The sequence below is a fragment of the Giraffa tippelskirchi genome, chromosome 2 (genome assembly GCF_054371585.1).
Source record: "Giraffa tippelskirchi isolate mGirTip1 chromosome 2, T2T-mGirTip1v1.2.pri, whole genome shotgun sequence".
Lineage (NCBI taxonomy): Eukaryota > Metazoa > Chordata > Mammalia > Artiodactyla > Giraffidae > Giraffa > Giraffa tippelskirchi.
The window spans coordinates 32,250,552-32,273,529 of NC_137276.1; the positions used below are offsets into that span (position 1 = coordinate 32,250,552).

The following is a 22,978-nucleotide window of genomic DNA, read 5'->3' on the forward strand; positions in this document are numbered from 1 at the left end:
CCTAAAGGAAATCAGTCCTGAATATTCACTGGAAGGGCTAATGTTAAAGCTAAAACTCCAATACTTTGCAGAGAAGGCAATGGCAACCCACTCTAGTACTCTTGCCTGGAAAATCCCAGGGACGGAGGAGCCTGGTAGGCTGCAGTCCATGGGGTCATAAAGAGTTGGACACGACTGAGCGATTACACTTTCACTTTTCACTTTCATGCATTGGAGAAGGAAATGGCAACCCACTCCAGTGTTCTTGCCTGGAGAATCCCAGGGACGGCAGGGCCTGGTGGGCTGCCATGTATGGGGTCGCACAGAGTCGGACACTACTGAAGCAACTTAGCAGCAGCAGCAGCTAATACTTTGGCCACCTGATGTGAAGAACTGAGTCATTTGAAAAGACTCTGATGCTGGGAAAGATTGAAGGTGGGAGGAGAAGGGGACGACAGAGGATGAGATGGTTGGATGGCATCACCAACTCAATGGACATGAGTTTGAGTAAACTCCGGGAATTGGTGATGGACAGGGAGGCCTGGTGTGCTGCAGTCCATAGGGTCACAGAGAGTTGGACCCGACTGAGTGAACTGAACTGAACTGAAGTGAAGTAAGCCAGTCACAATGGCAAATACTGTATGATTCCACTTCAGTTCAGTTCAGTTCAGTCGCTCAGTCATGAGTGACTCTTTGTGACCCCATGGACTGCAGCACTCCGGGCCTCCCTGTCCATCATCAATTCCCAGAGTTTACTCAAACTTATGTCCATTGAGTTGGTGATGCCATCCAACCATCTCATCCTCTGTCGTCCCCTTCTCCTCCCACCTTCGATCTTTCCCAGCATCGGGGTCTTTTCAAATGACTCAGTTCTTCGCATCAGATGGCCAAAGTAATGGAGTTTCAGCTTCAGCATCAGTCCTTCCAATGAATATTCAGGATTGATTTCCTTTAGGATGGACTGGTTGGATCTCCTTGCAGTCCAAGGGACTCTCAAGAGTCTTCTCCAACACCACAGTTCAAAAGCATCAATTCTTCGGCATTCAGCTTTCTTTACAGTCCAACTCTCACATCCATACATGACTACTGGAAAAACCATAGCCTTGACTAGATGGACCTTTGTTGACAAAGTAAGGTCTCTGCTTTTTAATATGCTATCTAGGTTGGTCATAACTTTCCTTCCAAGGAGCAAGTGTCTTTTAATTTAATGGCTGTGGTCACCATCTGCAGTGATTTTGGAGCCCAAAAAGATAAAGTCTCACTGTTTCCCCAGCTATTTGCCATGAAGTGATAGGACCGGATGCCATGATCTTAGTTTTCTGAATGTTGAGCTTTAAGCCAACTTTTTCACTCTCTTCTTTCACTTTCATCAAGAGGCTCTTTAGTTCTTCTTCGCTGTCTGCCATAAGGGTGGTGTCATCTGCATATCTGAGGTTATTGATATTTCTCCCGGCAATCTTGATTCCAGCTTATGCTTCATCCAGCCCAACGTTTCTCATGATGTACTCTGCATATAAGTTAAATAAGCAGGGTGACAATATATAGCCTTGACATACTCCTTTCCCTATTTGGAACCAGTCTGTTGTTCCATGTCCAGTTCTAACTGTTGCTTCCTGACCTGCATACAGCTTTCTCAAGAGGCAGGTCAGGTGGTCTGGTATTCCCATCTCTTTCAGAATTTTCCACAGTTTGTTGTGATCCACCCAAAGGCTTTGGCATAGTCAATAAAGCAGAAATAGATGTTTTTCTGGAACTCTCTTGCTTTTTGATGATCCAACAGATGTTGGCAATTTGATCTCTGGTTCCTCTGCCTTTTCTAAAACCAGCTTGAACATCTGGAAGTTCACAGTTCACATACTGTTGAAGCCTGGCTTGGAGAATTTTGAGCATTACTTTACTAGTGTGTGAGAGGAGTGCAGTTGTGTGGTAATTTGAGCATTCTTTGGCATTGCCTTTTCTCAGTTAGCATAGTGTTTTCAAGGTCCATTCATGTTGTAGCGTAATCAAAGTTTCATTCTTTTTCATGAATTAATAATATTCCATGTATGGATATACCACATTTGTTTGCCTATTCAGCTGTTGGACAGTTGGGTTGTTTTCACCTGTCAGTGTCCTCTTAGCAGTTGCTCATACCTTGTTCAGAGTCCCCACAATGGTCCTCATAACCCTTCTCCCTACTTCCCCTACCAGACTGGGTAGGTACCCAGGCCTACCCATCCTTATTCCCCCAGCACAAGTGGGTTCATCAGAGTTGGCAAGCTATGGTATCTTTCTGGTGGCAGACGTTGGCCTGAAGGCTGTGGGATGAGAGTAAACAGCTTCCATTTTTCATGTGAGGCTCACCAGTTCTTTCTTCCCTTCTCTGATATCTTGGGACATTATGGGTCAGTGTTGGACCCTGGCTTCATGGACTCAGTACTTGCCAGGTGACCTTTGTTCTACTTGACCTGTAGTTGGCCTTGACTTGTGACTTGTGGTCTAGAAAAATGAAGCCAGTTGTTTAAGAGCTCAGTGCTGGCTCATAGGATGAGTAAAATCTACTGGGGTAGGTTGAATTGAGTTTCTGGAGAAGTAGGCTGGGGTAACCCTTCTCCTTGACATGGGGTGTGGAGGGTGGTCACAGGGAGCCCCTGCTTCATAGGAGGCAGGAAGAGCTTGAGCTGGCAGGGAAGAGAAGAGGGAATCAAGGAAGAACCAAGGACCTTTTAGCTGATGGAGACAGATGTGAGTTAGCATGCGCTAGACTTAGGCAATGTGATGATAACTTGCATACAGTGGAATTTGACTGACTCAGTCTTGGTTGGTGCTGGGCCAGGACCTGGAATCTACTAGCCAGTTGTTTTTGTGGTTGTTTAGTCACTAAGTCATGCCCAGCTCTTTGTGATCCCATGGACTGTTGCTCGCCAGGCTCCTCTGTCCATGGGATTTTCCAGGCAAGAACACTGGAGTGGGTTGCCATTTCCTTCTCCAGGGGATCTTCCCATCCTGGGATCCAACCCATGTCTCCTGCATTGGCTGCTGCTGCTGCTGCTGCTGCTAAGTCGCTTCAGTCGTGTCCAACTCTGTGCAACCCCATAGACGGCAGCCCATCAGGCTCCCCTGTCTCTGGGATTCTCCAGGCAAGAACACTGGAGTGGGTCCTGCATTGGCAGGAAGGTTCTTTACCACTGAGCCACCTGGGAAGCCCTCTCCTAGCTAGACTATCTCCTTAAGATGAACCACTGTGGCCGAGGTGGTTCTGTTTTCTACTTGGGATTCCCAGCCAGTTGTCTGTGGGTTCAAAGGAGAAATGATGGGGTTCCTCAAGCTCTTTGCCATCTGTACAGTAGGCCCAAATATACAAACTCATTTTTTTTTTTTGATATATCAGTTTGGTGGTGTGACTGTTTGGTAGGTACTAATGGGAAGCCCCGACTGGCAGTTGATTAATTGACTCATGGTTAATAAGAAAATATGAAAAGCCATAGTATTCATGAAGATATTTTAATGGCTCAGATCCTTCAAATATTGGGTTTGGAGGGTGTGGTGGGGGAGGTATCAAAAGGCATTCCTTTTGGGAACCATCACCATTGCCAAACCATTGTTTGGACCCATTCCTGCTCCCTGAACCCATCCTTGTGCTGGAGGGCAGTGAGCCCATGACTATTCACCCTCACAATCAGTCTGGCTTTGGCCCCAATGTTAATGTGGAACCTTTTGGCAAAAGCTCCTAGGGCAGCTCCATGGGTCTCCTGCTCTTGCAGGAAGCCTTGAAGTGAGGTGGGTGAAGGGCAGACAAGGAGGTGATAAACCCAAATCTTTCTCTTTCCCAAATCCTTGGCTCTTTTCCTCCATAGTTCTGTGGGGTTCAGTCTTTTGCTGAGGAGATGTGGACCTCTATCCAGCCAGTTGTTGGTGCTGACACGTGGCCTGGCAGGAGCAGACCCTTTCTCTGAACACATTCCCCAGGAGTTGACTATAATATAGATTAACTTGGCATGAATATTAACACAAATTATAACTCATTACATTTAAATTCATTTGTGTAATAGTGCAAGATTTAAAGAAATAAACACTTGGGTATTGTGCATTACCTTTTTCATTAATTCTTTTTTTTTTTTTTAATAAATTTATTTATTTTAGTTGGGGGCTAATTACTTTACAATATTGTCCTTTTTCATTAATTCTTGACCGGTATCAATCTCAATTTAAACTTTAACATTGAGCCTCTTAGCATCAGAAGTCCTTCCTGGAAAACACACATGGACTTTATTACTTTGGGAGTTTGTACTTAGGCATCAGAAGTCCACAGGGGTGGCGGAGATTGTAATATAAAGGGTTGGTATTGATATTCCAAAAGGCTCCTCAGCTTTCACTGATGTTTCTGTAGCTTGGTTCTGCTTCTTTGAGACCCAAATTCCCATTTGTCGTTTCCAGTTTTAGGCTGTCCTGCCACTTGTCAGTGATGGCTTTTTAAAAAAAATGTTATTGAAAACACATAGCATAAAGTTAAACATCTTAATCATACCCTTGGGTGTGTATTTCAGTAGCATTAAAAAGATGCGCACTGTGAAACAGGTCTTCAGATTTTTTAGTGTACAGATCTGAAACTCTGGACACATTGAACAACTCCCCTTCTCCCCTCCCCTCAGTCCCTGGTAACCACTGTTCCACTTTCGGTTTCTATGAATTTGACCACTCTAGGTGCCTTGTAAGTGAAATCATACAGTGCTTGTCTTTTTGTGACTGGCTTAGTTCACTTAGCATAATATCCTCAAGATTCATCTATGTTATAGCATGTGTAAGAATTTCTTTCCTTTTTAAGATTGAATAATATGCCATTGTATGTATACGCACTACAGTTTTGTTTATCCATTTAGACATTGAAAGACATTTGGGTTGCTTCTACCTCTTGGCTGTTGTGAATAGTGCTGCTATGAATATGGCTGTGCAAATATCTCCTTAAGAGCCTGCTTTCAGTTCTTTAGGCTATATGATCAGAAGTGGGATTGCTGGATCATATAGTAGTTCTAGTTTTAAATTTTTGAGGAATCAGCATACTCGTTTCCACAGGGGTTGCACCATTTCACCAACTCTTGCTATTCTCTGTGGTTTTTGATGACAGCCATCCTAATGGGTGTGAGGTGACATGTCATTGTGATTTTGATTGCATTGTCTGATGATGTTGGGCATCTTTTCATATGCTTTTTGGCCATTTATATAGCATCTTTGGAAAAATGCCCAAAGCTTTTGGGCAATTTCTTTTGTCCATTTTTAAATTAGGTTTTTTGCTTTTTTTTTTGGTTGTTGTTATTGAGTTGTAGGAGTTCTTTAAACATTCTAAGTATTAACTATTTATCAGATATATTATTTTGAATATTTTCTCCCATTCCACAGTTTGCCTTTTCATTCTATTGACTGTGTCTTTTTTTTTTTGCTGCCCTACTCTGGCATGCGGGATCTTAGTTTCCCAATCAGGGATCAGACCTGTGGCCCCTGCAGTGGAAGTGCAGAGTCTTAACCACTGGACCACCAGGGAAGTCCCTGATTGTGTCTTTTGATGCTTAGAAGTTTAAAAGTTTGGTGTAGTCCCATTTGTCTATTTTTGCTTTTCTTGCCTATGTCATACCCAAGAAATCATTGCCAAGTCCAATTTCATGAAGATTTCTCCATATGTTTTCTTCCAGGACTTTTATAGTTTTGAGTCTTATGTTAGGTCTTTGATCTATTTTGAGCTAATTTTAAAATATGGTGTGAGATGAGGGTTCAATATCATTCTTTTGCATTTTGATATCCCGTGTTCTGGACCTCAGTTGTTGAAGAGACTGTCCTTTTATTAATAACACTGGATGGTCTTGGCACCTTTGTCAAAGATCATTTGACCACATAAGTAAGGGTTTATTCTTGACATTTCTGTTCTATTCTATTGGTCCTTTTGTCTGTCTTTATCTTAGTACCACACTCTCTTGATTACTGTATCTTTTTTTTTTCCCTATTTTTTGACTGTTCCTTGTGGCATGTGGGATCCTAGTTCCCCAACTAGGGATCAAACCCACATCCCCTGCAGTAAAAGGGTGGTGTCTTGATCGCTGGACTCCAGTGGACTCACTGGACTCTTGATCACTGGAAGTGGTTACTGTATCTTTTAAATATATTTTGAAATCAAGGCATGTGAGTCCTCCAACTTTGCTCTTCTTTTTCCAAATTGTTTTGGCTATTTGGGCCCAGTGATGGCTTTGTACTTGAAATCACAAGGAACCTGTCACAGTAGAAGAGAGGGTATGGGAGCTTCCATCTTTGGATCCAGGTAGGATAAAAGTAATCTACTCCAGCCTTTACTTAAACACACTGGTGAAGGGGAGTGCTCTATTTCACAAGACAGCTAGTCTTGGTAAGTAGTGCCGATCATTAGAATCCTTGTACTCACCTTGACTTGTTTTCCTGGCATGTTTGCCCAGTGATCTTTCTGTGCTCTCTAGAGTTATACTCAGAGCAAGAATGCAAGCCAAGGGTCAGCTCTTTAATTGGCCATTATCTTTGGCAGATTTTTCAAGGGAACATTCATGTTTCTAGGACAGATCAATGAGAACTGTTTGTAAGAGGGCTGAAGCTTTCTGTAAGTGACTGTCATTATACAGATTCTTTCCAAAGTTCAGAACTATCCCCAGAAACTCTGTGGTCTCCCTTGTTCTGTTTCATTTATGGGCATCTTTGTGAAGGAGTTCCCTGAGAGCTCCTTGCCTTTTCAGGTCTGTTGGTGGGGGAGAGGGGAGTCTATTCCTGAGGCTCCCTGCAGGAAGCTGCATGGTTTAACTAAGTAGAATCCTTCAGCCAGGGGTCAGTTTCCCATCTTCTTTCTAGGAACCCAGCCTTTACCAGACTTTCCTGTCTATAATCAGGATAGCCCAGTGAGGATGTAGGTATGGTAGATAGCTGGGGTAAGAGCTAACTGAGGGGTCTCAGCTGGGGACTTTTTGGCAGAGTGTGATAGAAATGAGCACTGAACTGGGGGCCAGGAGGCTTGTGCTCTAGATCTGACTCTGACACCTTAGACAAGTCATTAGTATCTCTGGACCCCGCTCTATCATTCTGATTAATGGATTGGGTGAGCATACAAAAAGGATGTTCAACAGATTCACAAGTGGCACAGAGCTGCAAGGGATGGTCATTATACCCAAGATGATAGAAGTAAGACTGAAAAAGAGCTCCATGAACTAGGTGGGAATCAATGAGGTGAAATGAAATGCTGCTAAATATGAAGATGACTGTTAAAGCATGGAAGAGGGGTGCTGAGGGGACCTGACTAAGCAGCCCTTGTTATGAAAAGGGGCTGTGATTTCAAGCTGAGGATGAGTCAGGAGTGTGGTAAGGTGGCTCCAAGAGTGAATGCGGTCTTAGGTTGAACTAATAGAGGCAAAGCATCCTCTTCAGGGGAGGGGATAGGCCTATTTTAATCTATGCTGATTTGAGTGCATCCAGAGAACAGAGTTCAGTACTAAGATTTGGATTTTCTTGTGTAAAATTGGGTATTTATTTATTTATTTGTGTTGTATTGTGGGAGGCTGCAGGGAGAACATGAGATATATTCTGGAGGAGGAGGGTTGACATCAAGGGTCATCTGGAAACTGTTTCATATGAGATAGAGTCAAGGGACTGGGGCTGTTTGGTGTGATGAAAACAAATATAGATGAACCCTGAGAGTCATTTAAAAATCTACGTGACAGGCTGTCATGAGGACAAGGGACCGATTTGTTCCAGAGCATGACTTTCAGAAGTGGACACCTAGTATGAAGAAGTGGGTTTTGTTCTGTATCAGGCAGCCTTCCTGAAGAGTGGGCTGCCAGGGAGTGGGCTGCTCGGCTTGTTGCCTCATCCCCTGAGAGTTCCAGAAGGGGCTGAATCCACGCCTGCCAGGACAGGACAGCAGGCCCAAGATGCTGGGGAGCCTGGCTGTGAAGGCCTTGGGGTGTTTTTAGATGCAGAGCAGTCTAACCAGGGACACATGAAGGACTCGTGAGCAGGGAAGAATTTCCTTGATTATTCAGGAAGAGGAAAACATTATTTTTCAAGAAATAAAAATGCATTGGTTCTAATGGCGTTTGCTTGCAGACGCATGGAATTGGCAGATGATAGGAGCCTGAGAGGCCCCTTGCCCGAACCTCAGTGTTGGAAACCATGCTTTATAGCTAAGTGCTTCCAGCGAGTTGTGTAACGAAATGTTTACCAGACCCCAGATTCTGGCCCACGTTTTGGAATTAAATTTGGGACAATAAAAATCAATGAGTTAGCTCTGGAGACGGTGTCGGGTCTGTAAGAAGACACGAAAGGTTTGTCCTCAGGAAGAGTCTGCTTCCGGAGATGCTCAGACGAACCACTCTTCTGGGTGCCCCCCCACCCCCCGAGCAACGACTCATTTCCCCTTTGGAGTCCACACGGCGTCTCTGGAACCCTGGTGTTTGCACCCCTCTGCTCCTTCAACAAAGGCCCTTCTGTCGGCAGATTTCAGAGGCCAAGCAGGGAAGGGTCAGGAAAGGAAAGTATTGACTGAATACCAATAAGGAGGGGAAGTGTGTTCGTGGAAGATGAGGGGCACCAGGCAACTCAGGGGCCCACTCGTGCTGTGCAAACAGAGCAGAGAATGCCTTTTGGCGGGTTTGTTTTACTAAAGGCTCTGGGGCCCAGGGGAGGCCAGAGAGGGGGGACAGGAGAGAGGGAGGAACTATTTCACAATGTGGAGTTTAAGCTCAGCCCCTTGCTTGGGAAGGGGCTGGCCTCAGAGCTGCGGGGTAACAAAGAGGCAGTGTGGGCTGGTGACAGGGGAAAACACATGGCAGCTAATGGGGTAGTAATGTGTGGGGAGGTAACCTGGGAAAAGCTGGTACAAGGAAAGCTGGCACATAAATTCTGGTGGTGTGACAGTCCCCTTGGCAGGGGGACAGCGGCCACTCCATCACCTCCCCAAAGCCAGCGCCAGAGATGTTCCCACTCTCAAGAAATGAGGCCGGGGTGAGGGATGGCTGGAAGGGTAAAAGCCACGCTGGGGTTCCGTTGCCCTGCAGGGCCCCGGAAAGGGTGGAGAGGAAGAGGAGAACATTTCTCTGCAGAAGCCAGAGCCTGAGGCTGAGTGCCAGGAATGAGGATAGAGAAGGTTTCCATCACTGCCTCATAGTGGAGGGCGCTGAGACCCGGGGTTGGTGCCCTGGGGCCCTCACCTGTGAGAGACTTGGCACCCAGGCTGATTCCCGGGAGTCCTCAGCTGACCAGTGGGAGCCAAAGGTCTCATGCCCATAAGTACACAGATACCGACTCACCATTCCCATGGGAACTCTGCCCACCTTTTCTCAGAGAATCCTTGAACATGTCAGCTGTCAAAGGAGGCAGTGTTTATCACCTGGAGTCTTTTGGAGGAAGCCACGTAGCAGTTGGTATTTGGACTTTCATGACTTCCACAAGGTTCCCCCAAACAACCAGGGGTACCCCGGAGTCCAGAACAGTGGTTTGTGGGTAGAGATTTTAGTTTCCTGTCACAGACCAGCTATTTTTGATCATGTATTTTTGCCTTAGAAAACAGAACAGCAACGTGACTTTTTATCCGTGTGTGTGTGTGTGGCCAGCTCTCCCCTTCATAATCTTTAGGGACCATTTAGGGAAGAAGAGAAAGGGGGCCCATCTGTCCACAGTGGCAAGTCTGGAGCGTCACTAAAGGGTGCCTTGTCAGGTGGGGACACGCTGGGAGCATCTCTGGGGTCAGTACCCTGGGGCCCTCACCTGTGAGAGGCTCTGCACTCAGGATGTGGGTGAGAATCCTTAGTATGATTCCTGGTCAATGTTTGCAAAGCAGCGTCTGGTCTCAGGCTCCCGAGGACTTGCAGGACATGCACTCCCATGGTGAGTGTCCCTCCTGAAGGACATGGTGATTCTGGAGATGGCCCCTTGCCTTGCTGCCTTGCTGATAGGCAGCCCCCTTTCCCAGCTTCCCTGATAGCTCAGTTGGTAAAGAATCCACCTGCAATGCAGGAGACCTGGGTTTGACCCCTTGGTTGGGAAGATCCCCTGGAGAAGGGAAAGGCTATCCACTCCAGTATTCTGGCCTGGAGAATTCCATGGACTGTATAGTCCATGGGGTCGCAAAGAGTCAGACACGACTGAGTGACTTTCACTTTCCCAGCTTGGGCTTGGCTTCCCCCTCTGGATGAATGAATGGATAGATTCACTCACCCAACCAACTTATTACAAGCCTACTGTGATTTGGGGTGTGGGGAATATCAGATGAATTAGATATGGTCTAGGGCTTGGCAAGAGTGTTGCCTGATGTCCTTGTGGTTGCTGATTTTACAAGTAGGTGGCAGGTATAAGCCAGAAGAATTTGATGGCTGGTGGGCAGCCTGGCTTTTCCCCTCACAGAGCCCCTCACAGTGAAGTGAAAAAAAATTTTTTTTCACAGGGATAAACACACATGTGTCAATTACAGTGTTCAAACATAAACTTCCATGCTTCTGTGTCAGATATATTGAAATGTGGTCGCCACACCTGGGCATCCAAATATCTTATTCTTCAAAAGGCAACTGGAAAAAACAAACCTGTTTCTTACAAGCCATCAGCTCCATTGGTAGGAAAGAGAGGACCAGAAATCAGTTTTGACAGGTCCTTACAGTAAACTGTGTGAGCAAAAGCTGGAACGCATTTATCAATGATTTTAATAGCATCTTTCACAGCCAGCTGGAGATGGCATGAGACCTCGCTTGTCCCTAAGGGAAGGCTGTGGACAACTGGTCATTTGAACATTGACCGCAGACTGCAAATGGCTCTGTGCCCTGGGCTCCCAGCAGGAGTGCGTCCCTTGCTGATAAGCGCCATCTGTTGGTGGTGGAGGTACAAGCAGGTGCTGGTGTCCCAGAGACCCTGACTTGGGGAGACCATGGGGCACTTTCCGTTTGAACTTTCTACGTATACTCTGATGCTGCCAAAATAACCAGAGTTGAGGATTAGGCATAACACGGAAGTTAAGAGTTTGGACTCAGGAATTAACAGCTCTGCTGCTTATTACCTGATTGACCCAGGCAAGTTTCTTCATCTTGCTTAGACTGTTTTCTCATCTGGAAAAAGAACATGATAAAGACCTAACCAAGACTGTTGAGCAGGGATAAAATAAAGTGATGCCAGTAACAGGGCCTGGGATTCCAGCCCACATTCTGCATGTGGTAAATCAGCAAGAAATGTTAAGCCTGTGTTTTTCTTGATAGGTAAATCCTAGTCTTCCTAACAGTAGGAAATGAAGAAGGCACAAGAAAGCAGCTACATTTCCACTGCTATCAACCAGCATCTTATCCTCATTTCTCTGCTTAGAATATATGAGAGCAAAATTTTCCAAAGGTGTGTTTTGATGATTTGTAGTTTTTTCCGTTTGTTTTGAACAAAGATAATTGGTTGAGATTCTGAAAATTATGTCTAGATTCTAGAAGTTCTCTCTCCAGCAAGAAAGAAATGAGTCTTGAAGATGATGCCTCTTTCCAAAGTGCATCCATTAACACCTACTGTTTTCTGATGGACAGGATCTGTGGAGAATTTCCTTGATTATTCAGGAAGAGGAAAACATTATTTTTCAAGAAATAAAAATGCAGGTTTTTTTTTAGTGCTGACCAAGGGGCTGGAGCTAAATCAGCAGAAAGATTCCTTTGTCTCTTATTTGACTTCGCTGGGCATCCACTTGGTTCAGGTTAGAAGGATGCTGGCCTTCACAGTTCATTTAACTCCAAGAGCGTCCGGCTTTGTGGAGGTGTAGGCATTGATAGTCATCTGTTTTGACTCTAACAGGGAGGACTTGGCCCTGTTCAATCTGTTCCCATTCCCCATTATGAGTATCAGCTCACACCCAGAAAGGAGGGGGATGAGATGCCTCCCTGTGATGTAGCTGCTGCCCCCAGGCGTGTCACACCATGCCCTGAGGAGGTAATGTTGCCTCTTACACACCAAGAATGGGGCCCCTAGATCTTCCAAGCTCTCAGATTAAGGCTTCGTTCACGTGGGAGCATCACTTCTTTCTTTCTGCTCTTTTCGAAGTTTTAGCAGCCCTTCAGGGTGAGCAAATCACGCCCGCCAGCACGCTTTAAAAAGCCTGGCAGAAACGATTCTCATTTTCATTTAAGGAGAAGGGTTGTTTATTCAAAATATGGTTTGATTGGTGTGTCTACATTCTTTACCACCATTGCCAAGCGCAGAAGCTGACACGTTAGGCTAGCCAGCCCTAGCGTTGCAGTCCAATATTAAATTCCGTAGTCACCCAAAGAACCCCAGAAATTCAGGAGCTTACTCAGGTCTGGAGGGGCCTCTCCAGCCACCATCGCTTCTTGCCTGTTCCAGGGCATGGCATGTCAGCTCATGGTTGTTTTTCTTAAGGGCAGGCAAAACAGGATTGTATCTTATAATGTCTCAGGGAAACATTTTGAGCTGAAGAAATGGTCCCCACACCATTGCCATTTTTGGAAACAGGAGGCAGAGTGCATCAGTGGTGTTTAAACACCTTCTGCACTCTTCCCTCTGCTTGGACGAGCAGCTACTCTGTGGAGAGAGCCTGTCAGTACGAGGCCTGGAGCACAGTGTCCAGCGAGAGCTGCCAAGAAGCTGGAGACCCTTCTGAGCTACGGTACTAATTGCATCCCACCAGGACTGAACTCTTCCTCAGGTTTCAGGTTTGTGGCCTCTACCTCCCAAGGCCTTACTGCTGCCCAGCAAGAAACTACTGCCACCTGGGCATCCTCACTGTTGCTCTAGTTCCCAGCGCATCAACCTCACCCACCCCCTTGCTGATTCCAGGTTGCCATGCGTTCTCAGCTTCTCTGTCTCCACCTCCTAAGGGAATCCTATGTTTCAGCCTGGGCTTCCCAGATGGCACTAGTGGTAAAGGACCTGTCTGCCAATGCAGGAGGCAAAAGAGACCTGAGTTTGATCCCTGGGTCGGGAAGATCCCCTGGCATAGGAAATGGCAATCTACTCTAGTATTCTTGCCTGGGAAATCCCATGAACAGAGGAGCCTGGCGGGCTACAGTCCATAGGGTCACAAAGAGTCGGACATGACTGAGGCGACTTAACACTAGCACCAAATTTCTATGCCTACCTCAGTCCAGTTTCTGGGTGAGAAGAAAACGATGTGGTCTCAACTTCCATTGCTGGTAGGTCATGGTTGGGGGTGGGAGTCATCATGAGTTAGAGTTTTATTCAAAACTTCAGGCACCGACGGTGCACTGCCCTGTGTCATGAAGGGCAGTCAGACCAGGAAGGGAAGGACGCGGCTCCCAGAGCTCCAGCACAGGCCCTGGAACCCGGTGGGGCAAGAGACTGGGGGGAAGGTCAGGAGGCCACAAACGCCGGGATGTTGGAGCCCAGCCCTCTGTCCTCCGGCTCGCCGGAGTGGCTCTGCCTGACTCGGTGCCCGTCCAGGCTCAGAAGGTCACATCTATGACACCTGAGGTCTTGTCCACCTTCACCAGCACTGCAAGTAGCCCGCAACCCTCCTGCTCCATGACAGTCTTGGTTGTGGAGGCTTCAGCCTGGGGCAGTTCTGTTTTCCCCTTCCGCCTATGTCTGTGATTTGGAAAGGGGCTCACTTCTCTAGACCAGGCACCCTCTGCTCCCCTAACCTGTGCTCTGGGCTCCTGCCTCTGCTCCTGGGACGGGGTGGGCAACATGATGGCTGAGCTGTGTGCCTAGCTGCCTCTGGGTCCCAGCGGAGACGTTACCCCGTGGTGATGCTGTGACCTTGACTCTCCTGACTCCAGTATCCCATCTTTCAAATCAGAGTCACTCGTTTCCTCCCTTCCTCTCCTCCTGGGGATGGGAGACAACACGGAGTCCCCAGAGCTAAAGCAAAAAGGCTGGAGAAGAAGAGCCATTTCTTTACCTTTCTTCAAAATCCACTTGCTTGATGTTGCGGGAGATGCCTTGTGGTTTTAGCTAGAAGGAATTTTTTAGATGAGCAGGACCTGAGTGAATTATAAAAGGGCCATCCTCTTTCCCTAGCATGTAGGCAAGAGTTATCTCAGAGAAGCAACCTTACAACAGGAGAATTCACTGTAGAGTTCCTTGTTTTGAGAGGTTTTTGAGATCGTCCTGGGCGCCTGCTGTGTCTGTGGGAAACCAGAGGCTGTGATTCTGCACCCAGGAAGTTCAGCCCTCCTGAATGTCTGTGGTTTCAGGGTGCATGGTGAAGGGCACAGGTCAGCCCAGGGACCTGCCTAGGCTCTTTCTGGTCCCTGAGCTTCTCTGCTTCCACTGGGAAATAGGTGACACACTGCACCCCAGAACATGGCCTTGATAACAGCTGCTGTGTATGGAGCTGTGTACACCTGCTGTGTACATCACATGCTCTTCAGGCAGAAGCGACACTGGGGGCCATCAGAACAGAAGTCTGAAAGCCGTAAGGGGACATAGAGTGAAGGGCTGCCAAGGGGAAGGAGGGGCAGCGGGTCTGCTTAAAGGGGGGTTTTGTTCTATTAAGAGGCGGCTCATAAAGCCCCAGGTGGGGGAACTCCAGGCACTGGGAGACTTCCTGCAGCCTAGGGTATCATGGGGAGCTTGGCACAGTAGGCCCCCGACGCCCTCACGGCTTGAATTTCCCTCCAGACACTGCCTGTGGTGGAGGAGAGTTCCCCATCACACCCAGGGGAGCAGAGAAGAAAGGCTCCCCTTTCCCAAACTGTGTGTGCTTTTCCCAGGGGCCATTGTCCCTGGTTGCCAGGAAACTGAAGCCTTCAGGTGTCACCCGGGAGACTGGGGCCTGGGTATTCGGGTTTAGGTCAGGCACAATGACGCCTGCAGAATGAAATGGCAGCCCCAGGACCTCCTCAGTCGTTTGTCACGCAACTGTGGCTCCCAGTGACAGTGGAGACACCGGGGCCTTGGAGGGTGGAGGTGGGTGGACAGGACAGGGCAAGGGGCATTCAATGGGGCTGGCTAATGGTTGCCCCACCAGAGCAGAGCCAACATACCCCTTTGGGAAGAGGAAGTGAGGCTGCCACAGCCTCTTGGGGAGGTCAGAAGCCCTGTGATGGGCCTGACCAAGGTTCAGGGCTGCCTGCTGGGAGCTGGGGGCCCCCCAGGCTTGATGGAGCTATGATGTTCCAGGAAGTGCTCAACGAACTTGGAGGGACGTCTGCTTCCAGGCCAGACAGCTTGAGGGCGTGGTCAAAGCAAAGAGACTGTCCACATTGAGCACAGCGGGGACACAAGGCTGTCCAAAGTGATGTCCAGTGAGAGTGACCCAGGGGACCCAGCAGCCAGGAAACTTGAGGACAGAGTGGAGGTGTCACAGTATAGCAGGTTCATGACGTATCCAGATCTTTCCTCCCCAAACCTTGAAGCACAGCTTCTCATAAATGCAATTTATTGAATAGAGATGAAATAGGTCGTGTGTAATTTACTTCAAAATAGTCCTCCCCCACTTTCAGTTTATCATATTTTTTAGATTTTTAATTGTGGTACAATATATATAGGATGCAACTTACCATCTGAACCATTTTTAAGTGAACAGTTCACTAATATTAAGTGTAGTCACATTATTTTACAGCCCATCTCCAGAATTTTTTCATTTCACAAAACAGAAACCCTGTACCCCTTAAGCAACTCTATTGTCTATCTTTATGAAGTTGACTACCCTGGGTACCTAGAAGTGGAATCATGCAATATTTGTTCTTTTGTGACTGGCTTATTTCATTTAGTAGAATGTCCTCAAGGTTCATCCATGTTGTAGCTTGTGTCAGAATTTCCTTCCTTTTTAAGCAGAATAATATCCTGTTGTGTGTCTGTACCACCTTTTGTTTATCCATTCATCCCTCGATGGGTTCCTTCCACCTTTTGACTATTGTGAGTAATGCTGCTATTAACATGCCTCTCTCTACTCCAGTTTCCTGTATGACCTGCAGACATCAACTAGTGACTGTTTTTCTTGCTCCTCATCCAAACACTCAAGGCCTTCCGGAAGTGGGACTCCCAGTGATTTATTTCATACCCATTGTGGATGCTCATCTTTGGATGGTTCCTGCTGCTTGACAACGTTGCCATTCTCTTTCATGAGGAAGATCTTAATTCGGGCTGGAAAGGGGTGGTTTGGGAGCTGTGAGTACTGGCCCAGTCGATGCTGGGGATGTAGTCGGGTTGACGAGGTACAGCATCTCAGAGGCACGGGCCTCTCCAGCACATTCTGGTGGGTTCTGGAGAGCCCAGTGGTGGCTGGACTCCCATTAAGTAGGGGAGTGCACAGTGAAAAGTTGGGGTGTGTGGCCCTTGGACATACAATGAGTGGGCGTTTGTCATTTTAGGTTCTGTCTAGTTGTAGTTTGGAGTTTAAAGATAGTACCCGGAACTGGGACAGGGGAGAGGGGTTATGGCCTGGGTTTGTAGCTGGGGTTTGTAGCCTGGGGTGGGAGCCTAGGTGGAGTGGGTAGCCTTTCTCTTCTCCAGGGGATCTTCCCAACCCAGGGATCGAATCCAGGTCTCCCACACTGCAGGCGGATTCTTCACCAGCTGAGCCACAAAGAAGACCCAAGGTGGAGTCCAGATGGACAGGATTTGGGTCCAAGTTTTCGACTATGGATCTGTGGCACAGGTGCCTATATACAGTCTGAGACTCAGGGAACCACGGGGACTCCCAGGGGTCTGGTCTGGACTGAGAAATGTAGGGGTCAGCTCTGGGACTCCTAAGAGGGCAGCAAACCAAGGCATGCTATCATTGTAAATTCTTTCACCGTGAGGAGGAAGAGGGAGCTGATACTGCAGGGGCATCTCAAGTCAGCTTCGTCTGGGAACTGGGATTACCTGAGCCTGTAGAGGGCAGTGTCCGGAGAGCCAGAGGCAGTGGATGTGGTTGGCAGAGGGGGACTTCAGTTTTTAGCACCTGGAACCTGAACTTTGAAGAGTTTGGTTGCCTCAGGGGCCAAGTCAGTGAGCCAGTCTGGGCCTACAGTCACAGGGCTAAATGGCGCACTTGTCCTGGAGCTTCAGATTCACTTGAATTTTGGGGGGAAATGGACAGTTAAGTGTTTGAAAACAGTTTTGCACATTGCATTTAGATAGTGTTAGTGGAGAGCAGCCGGGGCCCAGGCTGGATTTCTGATCTCAGTCCTGCGTTTATAGTGAACAGTTGACTGTTCATAGTGTAACCTTGGGGATGTTGCTTGACCTCTCCTTGCCCCAGTTCAGGTACTAATCAGATCTATTGATGCCTCAGAGGCCTGTTACAACAAATGAAGCAATAAATATAAAGAGCTTGTAACAGTGCCTGAAACAAGGCAGTTCTGAACATAGTGGCCGTCATCATAAGTGTTGGTCAAACCAAAACTGGGACGTTAAGGAGAATGCAAAATGTACCAGAATGTTTCAGATAAAACAGGAGACCTCCGAGAAGTTCAGTACATGGCAGCTGCACTCTGCTTTTAGGGCACTTTGGTGGAACCCTTTGGGACATGGCACACTAGAGCACAGGACTAGCCTCTGTTGTTGGTGGGATTCTCCAGGGCCTGGCACCTCTTGGGGTAGCCAGAAATGTGGTGATGGTGTCATTGGCCCATGACTGGCAGGCTGGCCTGGGCCTGCGTGCCCGGAGCCACCACCCACCCCTCCAGCCGGCCCGGGGCTGGTGGGCACTGCCCGAAAGGGAGGCCTTGCATGCAGCCAGCGCCCAGGCGGAATTTGTTTGAATTAGCTGCTTGAGTGGATCTGTTTGTGATGAGCGAGTGTGTGGTGAGAGAGGTTGGCAGGATTTGAAAAGGGCATTTGGAGGCTCCTCCTGGGCCCTGGATGGACAGCTGCACAGAGACTGAAAGGCTGTTTCTGGCTGGGCGTCCCTCAGGCAGGAGGAGGTGCCTGGTGTGGGTGCTGACTGATGGCGAAGGTCATGATTGTCCACCATGCCTCGCTGAGCCTGCTGCACACTGCCATCCTCACTCCTCAGGTCTGCCTGGGCCCCACAGACTCTGTTCAATGTCCCAGCCACGCATGATTTGAGCACAAGGTTTGTTCACGTGGTCCAGGTCCCACCCACTCAGGGAACTTGGGCTTCTTGGGGGTTCAGACCACAGGGTGTGTTTCTTGATCAAATCCGAGTAAGAGGAAAGGAAGACAGACACTTCAACTCAGGACAGTATGGCCACCACAGTACCATCACCACCAGTCGTAGCAGCAGTGCTGAAGTGCTGTTTCCATGTGCTGCACGTTGTTCCAAATGCTTGAAAATGAGTGAAAGTGTTAGTTGCTCCGTCGTGTCCAACTCTTTTCAACCGCATGGACTTAGCCCACTGGGCTCCTCTGTCCATGGGATTCTCCAGGCAAGAATACTAGAGCGGGTTGCTGTTCCCTTCTCCAGGGAATCTTTACAACGGAGGAATCAAACCGGGGTCTCCCACATTGCAGGCAAATTCTTTACCGTCTGAGCCAACTCATTTAATTCTCCCAAGCAGCATCCAAAGTCAGTGCAGTTACACTTATTTCTAAAGTGGCGAAACTGTCACACAGAGAGGTTAAGTAACTTGCCCAAGGTCATACAGCTAGAAACTAAAAGAGCCAGGATTTGAACCCAGGCAGTCTGGCTCCAGAGCTCATGCTCTTCTCCATTACATTGTGTTTTCTCTCCTTATTTCTTTAATCTTCTTAATACTTCTGTCGAGTTGAGAGCATTGGCCCGAGTTTTTCTCATGAGAACACTGGGCCCACAGGGTAGCTGATGTGTGAGGTCACCAGCCAGGCGGGAGTTAAACCTAATTACCAACTCCTTCTACAGGGCGTTTGGAGCCCCGTCTGCATTAGACCTAATAGTGCCCCGGCGCCCTTGCTGCTCCCCTAGTGAGTGATCTGTGATCTCCCCCTGCTTCCACATCTCACACTCACCAATAGCCAAGGTTGCAGGTTCCCTGGACTCAGCTGCCCTGGGGGATATGGGTCTTGGGACTGGCGCTCTGTGAGCTTTATTCAAATGCTGTTTTCTGGAAGTTTCCACTTCACAGGTGACAACTCACCCTCATGTTTTCTGTGTTGCTCCCAAATGTACTGTTATTTCAGTTTTTTTCAAGGAGGGTCTGTGCTAAGTGGGCTTCCTAGATGGTGCTAGTGGTAAAGAACCCGCCTGCCAATGCAGGAGACGCAAGAGACTCAGGTTTGACCCCTGGATCTGGAAGATCCCCTAGAGGAGGAAATGGCAACCCTCTCCAGTATTCTTGCCTGGAGAATCCCCTGGATAGAGGAGCCTGGTGGGGCTACAGTCAACAGGGTTGCACACAGTTGGACCCGACTGAAGTGACTTAGCACACACACATGTGCTGTGCTAACTGTGCAACTAAATGTGATTATGTTGGACACCTGTGCGTGTATGTGTATGAGGTAAATACGTATAATATAAAACTCACCATTTTAATCATTTAAATGTATGGTTTGGTGCATTAAATGCAGTCACCTTGTACAACTGTCACCACCATCCATCACCAGAACTTTTTCATTTTTCCAAATAGAAATTCTGTACCCATTAAAGAACAGCTCCCTATTTCCCCCAGGCCCCTAGCTTCTGGCAATCACCAGTCTTTTGTCTGTCTCCAAGAATTTACCACCTCATATAAAAGAAATGATACAGTATTTATCTTTTTGTATTTGACTTATTTCACTTAGCATAATGTCCTCAAGGTTCTGTGTTGTAGTATGTGATGGGATTTCCTTCCTTTTTAAGATTGAGTAATATTTCATTGCATGGATATGGCACATTTTGTTTACCCATTCATCAGTCAGTGGACATCTGGGTTGTTTCTGCCTTTCGGCCATTGTGAAGAAAGCTGCTAAGAACATATCCAGATGTGGGGTTGTTGAATCAAATGGTAATTCTGTGTTTAATTTTTTTTTGAGGAAACATCACATTTTTACACAAATAAATCCACGCATCAGAGCTTTGGATTTAGAAACTTTGCTCATCTACCCTCTGGGGATGCTTTGCAAAGTCTCTCTCTTTTCCCCCAAGTCCCCTTTCCCTGGACCTGCCTCCTGCCCTTCTGGGAGAGTTTGCTTTCCCTCTTCCTGTTGCCCTCACCCTCTTTGGGATCTAGAGGCTATGCCAGGGCCAGGCAAGGCATGGGGATCAGCCACAGGGTCCTGGTAAGAAGAGGTGAGGATAGAAGGGCCTTAGTCCTAGTCAGGGGCCCGGAGGGGGGCCTGGAAGGGGCTGAGTCTGCATCTGTTGGGGAGCAGGGTGTGTCATGCTCTTTCAGGCAATGCTCAGGGCCTGACTGGGTTCTGCAGGTGGAGGCGCTCAGGACCTGTGTGTTGAATGAAGGAATGAAGACAGAGGAGTGGGCTGTGAGGAGTGGGCTGGGGTGACCAGGGCTCAGGGCCACCTTCCTGGGAGACTGGGGGGAGGTGCTGCTGCCTCTCCCAGGGGAGGGAAGAGAGGGATGGTGGAGTGGCAGGGAAATGACCCTCTCTTCCCTCACGGATTTGAGGCAGTCACAGGACTCCTGGTTTGACCATTCTGCACCTCAAATTCCTCATCTTGGAATAAGGAGCCATGGATGATCTTGCTCTGGCAATCCACGTTTAGTAAACTATGAATATCTTTGGGGCCTGAGAACAGGAACTGTGCCATGGACTTAACATGGGTTACTGGAGTCAGTCCCCACAATACATTATGAGGGACTTATATTAACTCCATTCTACCTTTGTGAAAACTGAGGCACAGATGGGTTAAGAGATTTGTCTGAAGACACACAGCAGGGAAGCCAGGATTGAATGGAGACTGGCTGAGTCTACAGATTGAGGCTGAACTACCCTTTTTCAGCACTGCATCTTACAAAATAGAATGCCTCACTTTTACCCTCTCATAGGATGTGTGTGTGCGTGTGTGTGTGTGTATACATACATATATATATATATATATATATAGGCTTAGTTTTTCAGGGCATACATTTAAGGAATGGGGCTTATAGCATTTTCTGCTGCCAGAAGCCTGGAGAGACAGAATGTCATTGGGTATAATCCTAAGTGAGATCTTTTTTCCGTCTGGCAGGATCTGATAGAGACTGAAATTCATCACAGCAAACACGTCCTCTCCTTCCCTCTTCATGTTGCTCTCACATAAACAAGAAACCTCAGTCACGATTCCAGCTGGGCATCCTCTGTCTCTTAGCAACCGCCATCAGCCTCAGGCTCTGGGCTCTGGGCTCCGGGCTCCAGGCGTGCCTTTCTTTGATGCCATACTTTCTGTGGCTCCTACACACACAATGCAGGTTGTGGGCTTTGGGGAGGAGGGGTTGTGTTAACCTCTGGCTCCCTGGCTCCCCAAGTCAGGGGGAGGAGGGAGGGCCAGCTCTGGGGAATTCGACGGAAGAGCTTTGAGTGAGGTGAGCTGCTGAAGGGGAGCAGGACTGGGGAGTGTGTGTGTGTGTGTGTGTGTGTGTGTAGTCACAGTGGGCCCAGGCTGCCTGAGACAGGCATTGTGCCAGGTGAGAGATGAACACTCTTGCTTATCCTGCTGGGCTCATCTTTGCGATTACACATGTTTGTTCAAAAGGTTTTCACCTCAAACGCAGTGAAGAGCCCATGGGGACTCTGGCTCAGGCTTTGCGTGGAAGGGAAAGGACGGAGTCCTGAGACTGTAGAGATCTTCTGAAAGATGGCAGCGCGGCCTGAGGATTGAAATAACGGCGGAAGCTGAGGCTGGCTTTTCTTGAGTGAGGTGGTGGAGGGGAGGGGCCGGGGATCCAGAGTGCACACTCTTTCTGACACGATGTGGTGGCTTCCCAGGGCGTCTTTGTTCGGCTTGCCTAGGAGGCTGGTGTGGGAGCTGGTCAGTCCGGGGCTGTTGCTTGTCAGTTCATTGAAAATTTTTGTCTTTGGGGTCTTTCCACCTCTCATCCCCAAGGAATCATTGCTTTAGCCTCATAAGAACTGGAAAGAAGCTGAGAGAGGGGCTAAAGCACTTCCTGACTTTACCGATGAAGAAACTGAGGCCCGGAGAGGTGGCAGGAGTTCCCAGCCCAGCCAGGGGGCGGGGGGAACAGGTCCCCCTTCAGTGGCAGGTGCCCCTTCGGTGCATGGTTCTTTGTAGAGTGGAGCTCGAATACAGATGAGTGAGCCAGTAGAGCCCGTGGAGTTCGTCTTCGTACCCAGAGGACATGGTTGCTGAGGAGACCCTTGCAGAGAGAGTTGCTTCTGTACATCTGGGATGTTCTGACCCCACTGGGGAGAGACCTTGAGTCCCTCTTCTAAGGCGGCAGTGAGCTGCGCCCTCCTGGCATCTTGTAGGGACAGTATAGACTGTGCAGAACGTGGTAGGGACAGGCATTTCCTTTCCTGTTTTGAATTATACGGCTGACTTGATGGCTCTGGTCTGAATACTTTACAAAACTGTCAGACTGTAGACCAACTTAAAAACCTAAAAGCCTGAGCATGGTGCCAGTGAAAGGAGTGTTTGGCAGCCCGTTGGGTCCAGAGCAGTGTGGCTTCCATGCACACTCAGGGAAGGGCAGGAAGTGCCAAGTGAGCTCACAGGTCTTGGGTTTGAGTCTACCCCCGTCTCTCCTTGCTGTGGGTCTTGGGCAAGTTCCATCTGTGCAGGAGTGGGCCCATCTGGGGCTCATAGGCTTCCAGAAAGTCCTTCCAGGTCCAACAGTCTGTGAGCTCCTAGCAGGTTGCCTATTCATGGATGTGCATTCATCCACTCCACTCCACACATGTTCTCTGAGTGGGTCCTGAGTACCTGGCACCAAATGAGCTGTTAGGAGACTGGGTATCAGGCCTGTTCTAGCTGTCAGGTGGCACTCACAGGCAGCCTGGTGTTGGCATCTGTCAGATGGTAAAATGAAGCCCTCATGGGCTTCCCTGGTGGCTGGTTCAGTGGTAAAGAATCTGCCTGCCAATGTAGGTGACATGAGTTTGATTCCTGAGTCAGAAAAATCCCCTGGAGAAGGAAATGGCAACCCACTCTAATATTCTTATCTGGAAAATCCCATGGACAGGGGAGACTGGTGAGCTACGGTCCATAGCGTTGCAAAAA

General features: G+C 48.2%; 1 protein-coding gene and 1 long non-coding RNA gene across 5 annotated transcripts in view; one reads left to right on the top strand and one right to left on the bottom strand.

The window, feature by feature from the left end:
• Positions 1–22,978, top strand: part of SLIT1 (slit guidance ligand 1) — a 178,784-nt gene that overhangs the window by 44,831 nt on the left and 110,975 nt on the right. The gene's annotated exons all lie outside the window — the stretch shown is intronic.
• LOC145529884 (uncharacterized) lies at positions 13,139–14,683 on the bottom strand. Its single transcript, XR_014071391.1, has 3 exons — positions 14,007–14,683; positions 13,856–13,908; positions 13,139–13,539 (listed from the first exon to the last, which is right to left on the bottom strand). It is a non-coding gene; the product is annotated as an uncharacterized LOC145529884 (long non-coding RNA).